The sequence below is a fragment of the Equus caballus genome, chromosome 9 (genome assembly GCF_041296265.1).
Source record: "Equus caballus isolate H_3958 breed thoroughbred chromosome 9, TB-T2T, whole genome shotgun sequence".
In the NCBI taxonomy this organism is placed as follows: Eukaryota; Metazoa; Chordata; class Mammalia; order Perissodactyla; family Equidae; genus Equus; species Equus caballus.
In genome coordinates, this window is record NC_091692.1 from 94,363,650 (window position 1) to 94,375,162 (window position 11,513).

At 53.6% G+C, this 11,513-nt stretch overlaps 1 protein-coding gene across 6 annotated transcripts in view; it reads right to left on the reverse strand.

Moving 5' to 3' along the window:
• The window catches only part of TRAPPC9 (trafficking protein particle complex subunit 9), a 622,816-nt gene that overhangs the window by 57,814 nt on the left and 553,489 nt on the right, over positions 1-11,513 (reverse strand). The gene's annotated exons all lie outside the window — the stretch shown is intronic.

Here is an 11,513-nt window from a genome sequence, read left to right on the forward strand (position 1 = left end):
GAGCAAGGGGACAAAGACGGGACCCAGGATTTATGAAGTACCTGCTATGTGCTGGACACTTCTCATCCCCTAACTCACTGGTTTTCTCAGCTCCCTGGGAAGAAGGATTGGGGGGGGGGGGTCTTCGGGAAGACATAAGACAATTGCCATGTACAGAAGTTGATTCTTTATACCTAGCTGGGCTCTTATGCCCGAGGCTCAGGGGGTGAAGCAGCCTGGTCCAGGTCTCCACAGGCCATGGTGGGACAGGGATGGGGGCCCAGGTGTCCTGGCTCCAAGGCAAATCCTTTTCTTCTTTGCCAGGTTTGCATCCTGTCCATGACCCCATCTACCCAGCAATTATGACAGGAGAAAGGCCACTGCTGAGAAGTCGGGAGAGATCGGCTGCCACCCCGCATCTGCAGTGACCCCTCCAGGGGCCCTTCAGCAAGACACCATGCTTCTCCTGGACACAGAGATCTCAACTGCCCAGAAGAAGGGGGCGTTGGCCAGATAATTCCCCAGGGACCCTTCCAGCTCAAGCAGCCTGTCCTTCCATGATTCAAGCATAGCTTTCCCCTGGGCCTCACAAGGCTTAATTGCCAGGCAATGCAGCTGATAGGATCTGTAATCAAAGCTGGGTAGGAGGGGCGGTGGGGGTGGTGGGAGAGGTGAAGTCATCAGTAAGTGGACACTTTGATGAGCACTTACACCATCATTTAGCGTCTGAAAGCATCCTTTTCAATTATCTGAAAAACAATCCACAAACTAACCTGAAACACAGAGCACACAAAGTGTGGGGAAGCCATCAGAGCTGATGATGCTCGCCTGGCCCCGGTGAGATGCAAGAGGTGGGAGGCACATCTTTGGAACTGAAAACCAGCCATGCACGAGCCAATTACCACTCCAAGATGGATCCTAAAAACGGCACACAGAGCAAAGAGGGAGCCCAGCATGGGGACGCTCAGGGTCATTTGCCCGCGGTGAACAGTCACTGAGCAAACCCAACAGAGGAGGCGGTGGCTAGGCTCAAACTACTGTCTATAAGGACCTGACACACTCAGTACAAGCTCGAGACGGGCTTGCTTGGGACATGTCTTTCCTTTCCATGCTGCTCACAGGGATATTCACAAAAGCCAGCCCATGAGCAGAGCCCTGGGCTTCTCGGGGCGCTCAGAGCCCAGCTCTGCACTGTCTGGGGGGTCCCCCAGGTCACTCAGTGATGCTGATCCTCAGGAGGGGACCCGACCTCAGTCACCTGGTAGGTCGGTTCCAGTCTCAGGCCCCCGATTCTGTGGTGGATGCTCAGGAGGGTGCAGGAGACCAGAGAGGGCTGCTGTGCTCACCCAGATGAGAAGATGAGGATCTGAGCTACAGCAGCGGTTGCTTCCGATCGCTGATCTGTTTCGTTTTTTTCAGAGCGGGGTGGTAGGGAGGGCTGGAGGGGTGCCGCCCAAGGTGTGGCTATCTCAGGAGCTCTGCTCTGAAGGGGTCAGCCCTGCCAAGGGTATAATTACCCCTGATCCACTTGAGACTGTGTGAGCCAGTGCTCCGACAGTTATCTTCTGAAACTCCGGATCCTGGACTTCCCTTTCATAAGTCAATATGGGAACACGTAAGGGTTTCCTAGGGCTGCGTTAACAGAGTACCACAAACCTGGTGGCTTGAAACAACAGAAGTTTATTCTCTTACAGTTCTGGAGCCAGAAGTTTAAACTCAGTATCACTGGGACGAAATCAAAATGCTAGCAGGGCCACAGTCCCTCCAGGGACCCCAGGGGAGATTCTGTTTCTTGTTTTTTTCCAGCCTTTGGTGGCAGCCAGCATTCCCTGGCTTATAGCTGCATCCCTCCCATCTCTGCCTCCAGGGTCACACGGCCTTCTCCTCTTCAGTGTCACATCATCCTCGGCCTCGCTCTTCTAACAACACATGTGATTGCATTTAGGGCCCACGCAGATAATCCAGGATAATCTCATCTCAAGTTCCTTAACTTAATCCCGCCTGAAAAGACCCCCTTTTTGGGCCACATATGGCCTCATCCACAAGTTCCCAGGGACGAGGACTTGGACATCTTCTGGAAGGCCCTTTCCGCCCTTTGTGCAGGTACGGATAACTCTGTAGACACGCACACCCATCAAGCGTGGCCCCTCAATCTGCCTGAAGCAGCATTCTCACTGGCTTCCAAAGGGTCCATGTCCTCTCAGAGGGCTCTGTCAGACCTGTCTCCTCGCTCCTCATCATCACCATGAAACACTACACCATCTCCAACCATCCACACCGAGCCCCGGAGCAAGGAACATGGAGGGGCTCCCGTGAGCTCTTTCTTAGAACAGCAGCAAGAACCACCTACTGGGACTAGCGGTGGAAGGGGTGGAGCCAGGCAGCCTCCTGGAAGGCCTGGTGGCTCTGTGGGGTGGGGCTCAGTCATCCATTCGTCAAATGTTTACCTAGCCCGGCTCTGTGCAGGGCTGTGTGGGGACACTGAGGCAAACACAACCTAATTGCTGCCCTCAGGGCATAACTTCCACTTGTTTGACAGCCTCTGCTGCCTGTACGGCTGTGAGCTGTGGGGTCCCAGCACGGCACTCAGCACCTCTGCATCTCTGTTCTCTAGTAACCACCTGACTGGGTGGTCAGCACTGAGCTGATGTGGTTTTGGGCCTGCTTTTACCCTCACCCAGGCAGGGGCTCTGGGCTGGGATCACAGCTTGGCTGTGAATCTTTGGGTCAGCCCTTCCTCTCTGGGACTCAGTTTCCTCATCTGTCCACTGAGGGTTGAGCTAGAGGGTCTGGAAGAGCTATGAAGTTGTGTGGTCCCACCCAACTGTCCTTCCAGGAGGAGAGGCCTCACTCTCCTCCTGCGCAGAGCCAGGTAGGCCGTCCCACGATGGGGATGGGGCCTCTTTCTCTGGCCAGCAGCCATCCCTGGCCCTCCCCTGCTCCTCCTGCAAGTGGGGAATACAGGCTCGTCCCCCCACCACGTGGAGCTCCTACTCGACGGAGGCCTCCACGGAGGCCAATCCAATGACGCTGCAGGGGCCCCGGATTCTGCGGGAACAAAATGAGAGAGGCTGTCGCAATGCGTGCTGCAGTGATGCAGGCTAGGGAGCCCCGGGGCAGAAGAAATGAGAAGTGTGTTCCTGGTGCGCAATGGGGGTTTTAGCAGTTTTATGGAAAAAAGGAGTTTCTTCAGAAGCAAGCTGTACATCACTCTTTCTTTAATAAATGTGCCAAATCGTATTATAAAATGGAACATCTACTATTAATAAGCATTTGTCTATTTACCAAGCACTTGCTCAGGGCCTTCTAGACACACAGACCAGACACTGGGGAAGTTGGAGGCCAAGGGAAGTGAGAAACTGTGGTCTGTTCCCTGAGCTGGGAGCAGAAGTTCAAGCACGTGGCACCAATCGTCGCTGGATTCTGTACCTGGACCTGTACGTGCATGCTGTTCCGTAATCCTCGCAGGGCCCATGTCTGGAAGCTACATCCAGTCACAGGTGATGGAGACCCTGCTGAGCAGTGTAAGTGAGCAGGGCTCATGGGAAGGATGCTGGGGAGCCTCCAGGCCGGGCCCGGTGCAACGTGGGTCCCAGGCAGCTCCCAGCTGCCCTCCTGTCAGCTGGGCAGGTGGCAGAGGGTGCCGAACAAGGGGGGCCAGGAGCACACGATGGGCCTAGGAATCTAGGACACGTGAAGTGATTTTTTCCCCTTTTCCACATTTGTTTCATGGATGAGGCTGGCAGGGCCAGCCCCTGAGACCTTGAGGGCCAGGCACAGGGATGTGGCAGGGACTGGCCAGCTGCCCACTTCATCACATGGGGCTCTCCCTGCCCAGCTACTCTCGGACTGAGAGGAGCGAGCAGGGTCACAGCGCACGCGTGGGGAGCCCTCGCCGGCCAGCTCTCTACGGTTGGGCCATCTGGGCTCGCTCATCCCCACGACAGGTGGATGAAGGTCAGGCTGGAGATAATGATGACAATAGTGACGAGAAGACTGGTGGCTGGAGCAGCTAACGCCTACAGAGCCCTCCCCCAGCCCTATTCTAGACATCTGGAGGACACAAACTCCTCGAGCCTCACACAACCCTACGAAGCAGGTGCCGAGATCACCTCATTTTACAGATGAGGACGGGGAAGCCCAGAGAGGCTAAGTGGCCTGCCCTGGTCACACAAATGGTCTCTGCCTTCCCAACCCCCACAGTAAAATCAGGAAGGAGTAGGTAAGTACGTGAGTAGACAAAGCAGTGGCAAGCATTGACTGACTATTCCGTGCCAGCGAGAGGGGCAAGTCCTTCAGCATCCATTATGCCAGTTGATTCCCCACAGAAGCCAGCAAAGCAGGGGTCTGGCACTGCTGAGATGGGAAAATCCAGGCTCAGAGAGGTTACGTAAGTTTTCTGAAATCAACACAGTAAGGCCAGATTTATAAATGGATATGTTTGCCCCAAAAACCTATGCTCAATGATTATCTTGGCATCATTTCTGCACGGTCCTGGAGCTGCCTCCTTTCTCTCCAGATAAGCAAGATGAGGAGGGAGGGGAGCTTGTGGCGTCTGCATTGCAGGTGATTGCTCACATGGAAGGATGGCTTAGTACCTAGGAATGCGTGACTCTGGCCAAGTCATGGTCCCTCTCTGGTGCTCATGGAAGGGAGGTGTGGGTCACAGCAGATGATCTTTTCACCTTGTAGGGCGAGCCCTCCTCAAAGCCTGGCTTTCGGGAAGGGCATTTTGTCCTAGAAAATCCTATCACTTTTCTGCAACCATCCAGGGCATCAGCTGTTTAGCCAGAGATGTGGCGGCTGCCTCAAAAATACACAAGGCGTGTCCTGAAGCTCCGCAAACCTGCTCCCCGCCCCAGGACCGTTCTCGGGGCTCGTGGTCCTGGGCAAACAGCCCCTGCAGACTCGGTCTGTCTAGGAGGGAGGTCAAGCCTCCGCTCACAGCTCACACTCGCTGGCAGGCGGCACGGCTTCCAAGACAACAATGAACATGAAGCCCTTCACAGAGCTTTCCTGTTTATACGACTTCTGAAAACAGGCTCTCCTTCAATCCCCACTACACGCATGCTCGCAAGCCTGGAGAGTGCCTCTTCCAGAAGGCCTGTCCTAGGTGTGCCTCCTTCCTGGGAGCTGAGCACTCCCACATGGCTGTTTGTTTCTCCCTCCCTCCCACCAGCACCTGAGCTCCCACAGGACTCTGAAGCCCCAGCCTCCGGCACACAGTAGGTAATCAACAGCAACGGTTGCGGTTTCTCAACACCTGGCCCCAAAGTCCATTCTTCTTCTCTTAAAGATTTGTTGGAGGAAAATTACAGTAAGATCCAAATCATAAAACATCCTTGGAGGCCGTCGGTGACCTGCCCGCTCCCCAGCCCCCATCACTCTGCTCCAGCCCAAGGGTCCAACTGTTGGTCCAGGAACATCACAGTTGGCTGTTTCCACCCAGACACTTGGATGTGCTCCCTCCTCGGCCTGGAATGTCCCTCCTGTCACATCCCCTGGCTGGACGTGGCCTTCCTCGGGTCTTTGCTGAGTGTCACCCTCTCAGGGAGCCTTCCCTACCTACCCTGTTTCCAGCCACCTGCTAGCCCTTGCCACCACCTGAGATTTGTCTGTCTGTCCTGGTTTGTCCTCCCTGCTGGAATGTGGGCTCGGAGGGCAGAGATGTGGCAGATTTGTTCACTGCTACATCCCTGGCACGTAAAGGTATTCAATATATGTCAAAAGAATGAATTAAATGGACCGATGACAGGGACAGAAGACGTATTTGTTCTCCGTGGATAATGGACACACGCAGGAAGTGCCTCTCCGAGTCAGGGTTGGCTCCACAGCTGTAGGATGACAGCATGATTTACTATGGAAATGAAGGTTTAGTATGTCGCTATTCTCATTTAAAGAATAGAGCATAAAAGTGATCGAGGATTTGATCACCACTCAAATAATTAAGCCTAGCAATTAAAAATGTCTCTAAGAGGGGGGCTGGCCCCATGGCCGAGTGGTTAAGTCTGTGCGCTCTGCTGCAGGCGGCCCAGTGTTTCGTTGGTTCGAATCCTGGGCACGGACATGGCACTGCTCATCAAACCACGCTGAGGCAGCGTCCCACATGCTACAACTAGAAGGACCCACAACGAAGAATATACAACTATGTACTTGGGGGCTTTGGGGAGAAAAAGGAAAAAATAAAATCTTTTAAAAAAAAAAATGTCTCTAAGAGGCCAGATAAGCAGCAGGACCAGGAGGATGGACTTTGGGTGGGTGTAAGGGAGGCCAGGGCTTCTCCCCTTGCCTGGCTGTGAGTCCCTGGGCCAGTCCTTTCCCTCTCTGGGCCTCTGTTGCTCTTGTTACACAGGGGGTACAGCCACTTCTCTTACGCACAGTGCGCACACACCACAGCGTCTGGTCCACGGTGTACAGAATGTGCTAGTTCCTATCTACAGGCAGCCTAACCCCTTACCCTCTGGAAGTTCTCGGGGAAGCTGTGAAGTCACCTTCTGGCATGGCTGGCGCCAAGTCAGCCTGGAATAATCTAGATAATTAAGTGTGATACCTTACAATCCTGTAGGTCCACTGGCAGAGTTTGTGGCTTATGTGTGTATCAATATATAGTCCACCACGTTTCAAAAAGGATGAAGCAGTCTCATTAGCTAAGAAGTGGGCATTTGATAGGCGCTTGTTAAAGTGTGTGTGGACTAAGATGGAAGCAACCTAGGTGTCCATAGACAGATAGACAGATGAAGAAAATGCAGTCTATCCATACAATGGAATATTATTCAGCCTTAAAAGGGAAGGAAATTTCAACACATGTTATGACACGGATGAACCTTGAAGACAAGGGAGTCCAGGAACCTTGAAGTCCAGGAGGGAGGTCGAGCCTCCTCTCACAGCTCATACCCGCTGGCAGGCGGCCGGGCTCCCGAGGCAGCAATGAACATGAAGGCCTTCACAGAGCTCTCCTGTTTATACGGACTTCTGAAAACAGCCTCTCATTTAATCCCCACAACACACATGCTCGCAAGCCTGGAGTACCACTTCTGGAATGCCCGTCCCAGGCTAAGTGAGATAAGCCAGTCACGAAAGGACAAATACTGTATGATGCCATTTATATGAGGTCCCTAGAGCCGGCAAATTCATAGAGACAGGAAGTAGAAGGTGGTGGCCAGGGGCTGGGGGAGGGGGAATGGGGAGTGTTTAACGGGCATAGAGTCTGAGTTTTGTAAGATAAAAAAGTTCTGGAGCTGGTGGTGATGGTTGCACAAAAATGTGCATGAACTTAATGCCACAGAACTGTACACTTAAAAATGGTTAAAATGGTAAATTTATGTTATGTATATTTCATCACAATAAAAAAAAAGAAAAAAAATGGGTGTGGACTGCATGGAGCTGCAAACAACAGTTGACAGCATCAGACCCCGGAAACGGCTGCAGCCTGCCCTCCTGCCTGCCCCCAGTCCACGTGGTTACAGGAGACCCAGAGATGAAGGAACAAAATCTTCCAACAAATACAGAGGCTGCATACCTGCTGCTTGCCAGGCATTGCTCTAGACACCGGGGATGCAGCAGTTAACAACCACCAACCCCAAGCCAGACAACACACAGCCTCACTCATTCTAGTGGAGGAGGGAGACAAATACAACAACTCAACGGATGCTCCATGAGCCCCCACTGCCTGAAGGCAGGGTCCTCGGCACTGGGCAAAAGCACTACGTTCCGCACAATTGCTGTGACCAGCCTTGCACACCTGGCTTGGAGCCTCCCGGGGCCAGCGTGCAAAGGAAAACCTGAAGGGGATTTGCTGCTTTCTACCAGAAGAGAGGAAACAGACCCATCCTTGGGGAGGAAAGCAGAGCTGGATCCTACAGCAGATGAACCACATGAGACTCCACGTAGGTGACTTCCAATAAGCAACGGGATGGACAGGTTCTCCGTGTTCTCGTAGGGGACACAGAGCCCCCGACTGTTAAATGACTTCAAACCCTTCTTCCTCAGGGGAGACGTTTAAAAGGCCCACTAAATAGCTGGGAAGGCAGACTTATTTCTCAAGAAAGATGTAACGCGCCCTCTAGTTTCTCATCTTGGAGCCACGGCCCCCCAGGAGGACCACACTGCAGCAGGGATTTTTATAACAGTCACTTTGGCAACAATCTGAAATAAATGCTGTCCAAATATGGCATTTGAACTTCAGTGAGTTCACCACATATGAAGGCAAGATGTTCCCCCATGTACCTTTCCCCAGTAAGTCCCCAGTCTGCACACAAAACGTCAGGACCTCACCATTAGCCCCCACCCCCCGGATCGGCAGGAACAGCAGCAGCTCCTTCCCCGGGGACCTTGCACACACGGGCTCTACAGACATTACCTCATCCTCACAACCCGCCACCCAACAGGACAGGAGTCTGCAGTGCAACCAGCATGCGGGGCCTCACCGTGGGAGGCCGAGGAGCTGGAGGAGCTGGCACTGGAGCCATCCTACCACGCCCATCCCGAGCAGTGACATCCCTAGCGAGTTTCACAGGAACTCACTCATCCCTTGTCGGGCCCCTGTCCAGGGAGGGCTCCTCATGTTGGGGGCCCAGAGGCCTGAAGGAACCCAAGTGAGGCACTTCCTAATTGGGCACCCAGCGGGATAGCTGGTGAGGGTCAGACCAGAGCTCTCTCCCTGCCCCCTCTGGGCTCCGACCCACACTGAACTCTCTAGACTCCCCCAAGCCTGCCTGGTGGATGGGGCCCCTAGCTTTCGGCCCAGATGCAGAGCAGGCGTCCCGCAACGTGCGCATTCCCTTGGGAGTTTCTGTGGGTTTGAGGAATATGAGGGTGGTGGGGTGACTGTGTTGCCTTCTTTCCCATCAGTCTGAAAACTCCAGGCCATGCAGAGGCCTCTGGAGACAAACTAGTCCAACCTCCTTGGGGGAGGGGGTGGGGGGGCGGCCCCCCGGCTCAGCTGTTGAGAGCCCACAGACACGGCGGTTCTGCCCCTGGCCAGCCCTGCACACGGGACGAGACGCTGAACCTCCCCGGCCCCGGCTGCATGTGCTCTCACTTGCTGAGAAAACGTTTATGGAGCAGCCAGGACGTTAGTGCCAGGCACTGTATTTGGCAATTTCATCTGCAAAACGGGGCCAACCTTCCCTACTTAGTAAGGATGGTGGATTAATTATTTCTGAGTAGTATACTGTGATCAATAAAACCTTTCCAAATGCAGAGTCCACAAGAGGAGCTATAAAAGGAATGCTCGTGTGGGCAGGAAGGCTGGTACCTCCTGCCCACGTCAGAAAGAAACCACATGCCCAGAAGATCTAGGCCTCAGAGAAGAGTCATTATGTGGTCTGCAATGAGAAGAGCAACAGAGGACATGCTTTCATGTCCCAGGGAGCCCACTTGAGGCTGGACTGCAATTCCAGCCTGTAAGTATCAAGATACAAATGCCTAGTTAACGCCAACTCTGATCACGTCATACCATGTCATGGTCCCTCAGAGGAATCTGCTTGTGTGTGTAGGGCGCTGGAGAATGAAGCTCTAACTCCTCAGCATAACAGTCATGGGTTCCAAAATGCAGCTCCAAGGGAACGGAGCATCAGTGGAAAGCATTCTTGTACCAGGGGTCACACTAGGTACTAAACATAAATGTATGCCATTTAACCCTTACTGTCATCTTTTCACTCATCTACCAGTAAGGAAAACAAGGCTCAGAGAGACTGAATGATGGCCCACAGTCACACGGAGCGGAGGACTTGCTGGCTTTCTTGGCATGGGGTGGGGGTGCTTTCCCTCATGTAAGGTATTAGTGGGATGCAGGTCCTGGCAGATGCTGTGGGTGAGGGGAGATCCTCTCTCTCCCCATCCCTGGAAACTGAGGTGCAGGCATATGGCCTTGGCTTAGCCAACTGGATGTTTCCAACTGGGGCTCCAAGGGAATGACACCAAGGACTCAGGACCTGTAGAACCATTCATAGCGGCAGCAGCAGAGAGTCAGAGTCCAGAGCGAGGAGACACAGGTCACAGCTGAGTACCTGAACCAGATGGTTCCTGGGGTCCTGGCAGCTGCCCAGCCTCCTGAATCCCCTTTCTCAACATCCTTCTAAGACATTCATTCCCTTTCTGCTTAAGTTGGCCAGAAGATGTTTCTGTTGCTTGCAACTAAGAGCTCTGATTTTCAGTTGTCAGCTACAAGAGTCATACCCAGGCCTTTCTCATCAAAAGCCATCCCCTTTCCTCTAGGGTCCTGTTTCTCATGATGGGGACAGAGAAGCCTGCTCGCTCCTCCCAGGTGAGAGAAGCTTGTGGAAAGGGTGGAGGTGTTGGGGGAAATCTTCCTTTAGCCTGACTTTGGAAAGGAGTCAGTGCATTGGTGGGCAGTGGGTGGGGAAGGTCTGTGTGCTGTGTCCTCTGGTGAAATGCTGACGCCTCCCTCGAGGCTGTCTCAGCCAACTGAGGACCCTCAAATGTCAGGCCAGAAGCAAATGATTCACTGAGGGATTAACAGGCCCCAGAGTCTCGGGGATGACTCACTCTCAGTCTTCTTGGATGGTGCATTGCTAAGAGCAGCCCCAATTCTTGTGCTCTAAAAGCAGAAGAAAGGGTGCCACTGAACAACACCTTGAAGAGACCCTGTCCCCCTGCCCAAAGGAGCCCCAACCTCTCTGAAGGGCTGTGGCTTCCCAGGAAGGAACTAGGAGGCTCAGGAAGCCAAGGGTTTCCAGTGTAGGGAGCTGAAGCTCTCCACATGGGGTGAGGTGGACTCAGAAAGCCAACGTGTCAAGAGTCCTTTGAAGAGAAACCATCGTGGCCAAGGCCATAGCAGTGCCAGGAAGCTAAAGGGATCAGAGACCCACCCTGGAATCACGGCCCCCATGACCACACGTTCAAGAGAATCTCTAAACTCCAAGGGGATCAGCTCACAGGGCTGCCCTTGGCCACACTGCTGGCTGGTGTCCTTGGTAAAGTGAAGAGGGGGAAGGGACAGGAGCTTGCTTTACCCAGTCCCTTGTAAAATAGCAGGCACCAGGCCAGGTGCCCCACAAACGTGCCCTTACTTAATCATCACCAAAATTCTGCAAGGAAACCCAGGTGGATACGGGACCTGACACTCACCTGGCGACTGAGGCACTGCAGGTGACAGTGCTTGGGGACTAATGTACTACAGAGACTGAGGTGGTGCTCCACAAAGCCCCAAGGAGGGGCTCTCTCTGCTTGATGCTCCGGAAACCCTTCCTCAGATTGCAAGCATATCGGCTGGTAGTGCCCACGGCAGGTGCTGAGCGGATACAATGTGGGCATCTGATTTGTGGCTGCTGGAGGTGGGGACTGAGTTTTGGCTTTGCCTTTGGTGGGCTGGACTCACCATGTGGAAATTTCCCCACATACAGGAAGGACATTCAAAAGACGTAGGGGCAGGCACAAAGGTGACAAGAGTCCCTACAGGTGGGCATCACGAGTCTCATTTTACACGAGAAAAGGGCAAGAGGCAGAAAGTTTAAGGAGCTTAGCTAAGGTCACAGAGTCCAAGGGTGGCGGATGCACACCTGGGTCCTTTT